Genomic DNA, 6,000 nt, shown 5'->3' on the forward strand with positions numbered 1-6,000 from the left:
CCCCCGGGCGTGCGCGCGCCCGCCGCCTCCCGGGGGGCGCGCACGCATGCACGCACGCACGCACGCCGAGGCCTCTTCCCACCAACCCCACTCCAACCCGCTGCCTCCAGCCGTGGGCCGGCGAGTCAAGCTCTAGCCCCGGTGCCGGCGGCCGCCGCTCGGCGCGCGCGGGGGTTGGGGTGGGGCTGGGAATGGTCACGTGGTCTCCGGCCAGCCTGGGCGCGCGCTTGGAACCCGACTTTCTGTTTCCCTTTCATTAGCTGCGCCCAATGACTGGCAGGAGGGCCGCTTCCCCGAGCCCGAGCCCGGAGGCAGGAGGCCGGAGACCGGGTCCCAGACCCTGCCCTTTGGGGCTCTCCTACGGCTCTCACTGCTGGGTTACGTGCCCGCCGCCTGCTGTCAAGATTCGCGCGCCTAATTTCGAGGCCACTGGCTGGGGTGCTATTCAGGCCGCAGGCGCGAGTCTGGAAGGTTTTGGGGCCTTTTCTTGAGGTGGTTTCTTTGACATCCTGCTCTCCCAAGCCCGGAATGATACCCACACATCATCAGCCCCCCTCCCCACGCCCCCAACTCTTTTTGGCATTCTCAGACCCCGCAAAAGAGAAGATACTGGAGTTGATGTTAACCTGAGATGTGCGAGGAGGGGTTGCTAATGCCTCATTTGTGCCGCACCGAAGTCAGTGGATGGTAGGTAGCTGCAGGAGGGTGAGGTCATGGTGAAAATCCCCCTAAACCGGACACAGTGAAGCAGACTCTTCCCTACAAGGAAGCAGATAAGCTGTCTGTTTGACCTAGGACTGGAGCAAGCAAATTTTAGGTTTCCTGCCAGATTACAGAGGATATGACCAGCCAAGGGACTTTTTTGTGTCCTAACAGCAGATTCAGGCCCGGACACCTGAAAGGGCTGCCAGGGGACAAGCGACAAGTGACAGCTGGGGTCGCAGAGAGACTGTGCAGACAGGACCCCGGAAGCCAGCTTCTTTATTCTCAGTGTTTAGTTTCAAGTGGAAGCAGCCGTTTTGGTCGGTCTCTGTTCTGGGCAGTGCAAAGGTAACGTTCCTTGATTTGGGGCCCTGTGTCTCAGAAGCCACCCTTGTGTTAGGCAGTTGTGGTTAAGAGGTCAGCACTCCGAGAGGCACAGGGCAGGTTTAAATTTAGAAAATCAGTGCCAATCAGTTTGCTGTCCGGTTGGTTTCATGGCCGAGAAGCCTCATGAGTCAGTAAATGGGCTTCAGTAAACATGGCTGTGGTAGGACTGTGTCCTGTTGTCCTGGCCAAGCCCGCAGGGTGGACAATCTACAATCTACAAAGCAGGATAGGTTCACCTCCAGAATCTATGGATTGATAGAGTCAGAATCACCAGGCGGTGCCTTCCGGCAAAATGTACGGTAAAAGTCTACCCTGGATGGAAAAATCTCTCTAGTCTCAATAGTGTTCAGGAGGCTCTGTTCTCCAACCATGAAGCAGCTGACCTCAGCCCACAACAGGGGAGCAGGTGTGGCCCCCACGCACCATGTCTCTGCGGACTCCAGATGCTGATCTGAACTCATTTGCAAAAACAGGAGGGAAGCCTGGAAGTTAGGTAGTTAACATGTTGCTTTTCTTTTTCCAAAAGTGTGTGCAGCATAATGGAGAAGCTAGGGTGTCAAGGAGTCAGGAAGGTATTCCTGCCCAGCCGGTTCATGTTGTGACATGCAGAGCAGCAGAGAAAGCTATTCAAAGCCCTGCCTGTAACCCTTGGTTGGCTCAGATCGAGTCTAACTGGCTCTGGTCAGTGTTTCTGAGAGACATCGTTGGGCCTAGCCTGAGGTTTGCCGATAGCGGTCCAACTGCTTCTATTTAATAGTCAAGCCACCTTGAAATTATAAGTAAAAATGAGTTCGAGGTTTGGTGGTTCCTCAGAAAGTTAAACACAGAACTGATGTATGAACCAGCAATTCTACCTATAGGTCAAAAATAATTGAAAACAGGTATTCAAACAAAAAATTGTGCACCTGTGTTCATGACAGAGCACTGTTCAGAAGAGCCAAAAGAAGAAAACCCGCCCTATATCCATCAATAGATGAGTGGATAGGAGGGCCTGGGTGGCTCAGTCGATTGAGTGTCCGACTTCAGCTCAGGTCATGGTCGCTCGGCTCATGGGTTCAAGCCCCGCATCGGGCTCTGTGCCGACAGCTCAGAGCCTGGAGCCTCCTTTGGATTCTGTGTCTCCTGCTCTCTCTGCCGCTTCCCCACTCATGCTCTCTCTCTCTCTCAAAAATAAATAAACATTTAAAAAATTTTTAAAAAATAGATGAGTGGATAAACAAAAATGTGGTATATCCATGAAATGGAATTATTCACCCATAAAAGGGAATGAAATACTGACTGATACATGCTACTACCATATAGATGAACCCTGAAAACATTGTGCTAAGTGGAAGAAGCCAGTCACAAAAGGCTGCATATTGTGAGGTTCCATTTATATGAAAAGTCCAGAATAGACAAAGCCATAGAAACAGCAGGTTAATAGTTGCCAGGGGCTAGGAGGAGGGAAGAATGGGGAGTGACTGTTTATGGGTTCAGGGTTTCCTTTGGGGTGATGAAAATGTTTAGGAACTAGGGGCGCCTGGGTGTCTCAGTCGGTTAAGCATCCGACTCAGCTCAGGTCATGCTCTCACGGTTCATGGGTTTGAGTCCTGCATCCGGCTCTGTGCTGACAGCTCAGAGCCTGGAGCCTGCTTCGGATCCTGTGTCTCCCTCTCTCTCTCTATCCCTCCCCCATTCGTTCTCTCTCTCTCAAAAATAAATAAACATTGGGGCGCCTGGGTGGCGCAGTCGGTTAAGCGTCCGACTTCAGCCAGCTCACGATCTCGCGGTCCGTGAGTTCGAGCCCCGCGTCGGGCTCTGGGCCGATGGCTCAGAGCCTGGAGCCTGTTTCCGATTCTGTGTCTCCCTCTCTCTCTGCCCCTCCCCCGTTCATGCTCTGTCTCTCTCTGTCCCAAAAATAAATAAATGTTGAAAAAAAAATGAAAAAAAAATAAACATTAAAAAAAAAAAAGGAAGAAAATGTTTAGGAACTACATATTGGTGACAGTTGCAGAACGTTGTGAATGTACTAAATGCCCTGAATTGTATACTTTAGTCAAATGATGCATTTGATGTTATGTGAATTTTATCACAATTTAAAAAAAAAAAAAATGAAGTGGGGAAAATAATATTTTCCGTAAAAGAAAAGACATCATTTAACACTGAGGTACCCACAGTGTCCCACGTTCAATGAACGAACGTGTGATTGTGTTTGTTTTAAAATAACAACGTAAGGTGGGGCGCCTGGGTGGCTCAGTCGGTTGAGCGTCCGACTTCAGCTCAGGTCACGATCTCACAGTTCCTGAGTTCGAGCCCCGAGTCAGGCTCTGGGCTGACGGCTCAGAGCCTGGAGCCTGCTTCCGATTCTGTGTCTCCCTCTCTCTGCCCCTCCCCCATTCATGCTCTGTCTCTCTCTGTCTCAAAAATAAAATAAACATTAAAAAAAATTAACAAAAAAATAAATAACAATGTAAGGTATATGTTTGCACCAGAAGCAAATCCACTCTAGCAGTTGCTTCGGGTTACATTGTAACGGTATTAATGCTATCTTAATTTCCAGATAGATTGTTCCATAACTAAAAAAAGAAAATCCAAACTGGCTAAGGGAGTACAGAGTCCTTGGTTAGAACTGAATCTGCTGTCTGGCGGCAAGCAGTCTTGTGAGATAAACAGTGAAGCTGTGACTAAAAATGTAGAAATCTTGGGGCGCCTGGGTGGCGCAGTCGGTTAAGCGTCCGACTTCAGCCAGGTCACGATCTCGCGGTCCGTGAGTTCGAGCCCCGCGTCAGGCTCTGGGCTGATGGCTCGGAGCCTGGAGCCTGTTTCTGATTCTGTGTCTCCCTCTCTCTCTGCCCCTCCCCCGTTCATGCTCTGTCTCTCTCTGTCCCAAAAATAAATAAAAAACGTTGAAAAAAAAATTAAAAAAAAAAAAAAATAAAAATGTAGAAATCCATTTCCAAATAGCTCTTCGTCTGTGACGTAGTCACTTCAGGAAGGACACGGGCCCTTTCCAGTAATCCTGGCGATGCTTGAAATCAATTACTTGTAACTCTTTTGTTGGAATTGGAAGATAGGCCTCCTATCTTACAGTCACAGCTTTTTTGCAGTGAAAAAAAAAAAAAAAAAAGGTATTGTTGAGCTCATTTACCTACCCTTCGTGCCAAATAACTTTGGGCTATTTACAAAAATCAGTATTATCCAGAAAGGACAAAAATTTGTCACCCTCAGACATGCACATTCCAAAGAATATGCCAGAGGCTCTAGGAACAATTCCAAAAGAGGAGTTACTTTTTTTTTTTTTCCAAATGATGAGAAATCTAATTTAAATAAGTGTTTCCCCTGCCCAGGTGACTACTCACCACTCCGGATGGGACAACGCCCGGTTAGGTATGTTTATTTAAAAATCAGTCACATTACTTGATGGTTAAACCTGCGGTTAGGGGCGCCTGGGTGGCGCAGTCGGTTAAGCGTCCGACTTCAGCCAGGTCACGATCTCGCGGTCCGTGAGTTCGAGCCCCGCGTCAGGCTCTGGGCTGACGGCTCGGAGCCTGGAGCCTGTTTCCGATTCTGTGTCTCCCTCTCTCTCTGCCCCTCCCCCGTTCATGCTCTGTCTCTCTCTGTCCCAAAAATAGATAAAAAACGTTGAAAAAAAAAATTAAAAAAAAAAAAAACCTGCGGTTAATTTTCTAATAAGGGTAACAACACAGCGGGCATCCTTGCTACACAAGTCTTCTTTTGCCTCATCAGTGATATACAATAGGTGGATTCTAATCCTTTCTTCCACATAAACACAGGCATGGATTTTTCGGATCTTCGTTTCCGGTCCTAGAAAGGGAAGGGGATTCCCTAGCCCTCCCGCGACACCAATCCCTGCCATGTGTGTAATGTTTTCAAGGCCCCGAAGCACTTTGACCTACTTGTCCTCATTCTCTTCTCTGCTCACAAGAGCCGGACTAGGAACACCCAGTGTCAACCTGCTCCCCTCCTGTCTCACCCTGAGTAGCTGATGGGGAAGAAAAGGTTTGAGGTGACACAACGGAAGCCTCATCCAGCCTGGCCACTTACAGAGCCAGAACGAGGACCACCGCCCCCTCCCCCCCCGGCCTTGGACTCTACATCCGGTGCTCTTTCTGATATGCCAAGGTTGCAGTTGTGCCCCGAATGTCCAGCTGGATGAAGTTCAAACTTAAGCAGCTAACTGTGCTTAACCAGGAGGCACCACAGAGTCCCGTAGTTTTTGGTGGTTGGCGGGTCTGTTTTTCCAGCCCCTTTGCAGTTGGCTGTCATCGGGAAGTTCACCAGCTCTTAGGCTGACTCTGGTAAGATGTTCCATACGTTGAACCCAGCCTCTAGTTTGTAAAATGTTCCAGGTGGCTGATGTAGAAATCAGAAAAGAGGAGCCAAGCTTATGGCAATATTTACATGATGCGTAAACCCCAGACGTTCCCTTAACGTGAGTTAGAGATGAGAAGGCAGCTTTTTTTTTTTTTTTTTTTTGGCAATGAAATTTGCCTCTCACGTGGAAAGTTTTGTGTGAAACTAGGCATGCAGAGTTGTGTTGCTGGTGGGGTTTTTTGTTGTTGTTGTTATTAATGGAAAACATGACTTTAATTACTGGCTGTACTTTTCTCAGCCTCCGAGAAAGATCCATGAGTTGCTGTGGACCAGCTGTGACCTCACTCGGCTTATCTGAACTCAGAAGCCTGTGCCATCTTAAAGACACATGCCGGCACCCGTATAAGCCCTTACACCTTGCATAAAGCATCGGATTCATTTACGGGCAGTCTATTTATATGACACTAACAAAAAGCTTTGCCCGTAAATCTGAGATCCTTTCTGAGAAACTCAAAACATCTTGCTCAGTCCCTCCCCTTTATTTTCCCTCACAGCTTTTTATTTTTAATTTTTTTTAATGTTTTATTTATTTGGAGA

This window comes from Neofelis nebulosa, chromosome 16 (genome assembly GCF_028018385.1).
Source record: "Neofelis nebulosa isolate mNeoNeb1 chromosome 16, mNeoNeb1.pri, whole genome shotgun sequence".
In the NCBI taxonomy this organism is placed as follows: domain Eukaryota; kingdom Metazoa; phylum Chordata; class Mammalia; order Carnivora; family Felidae; genus Neofelis; species Neofelis nebulosa.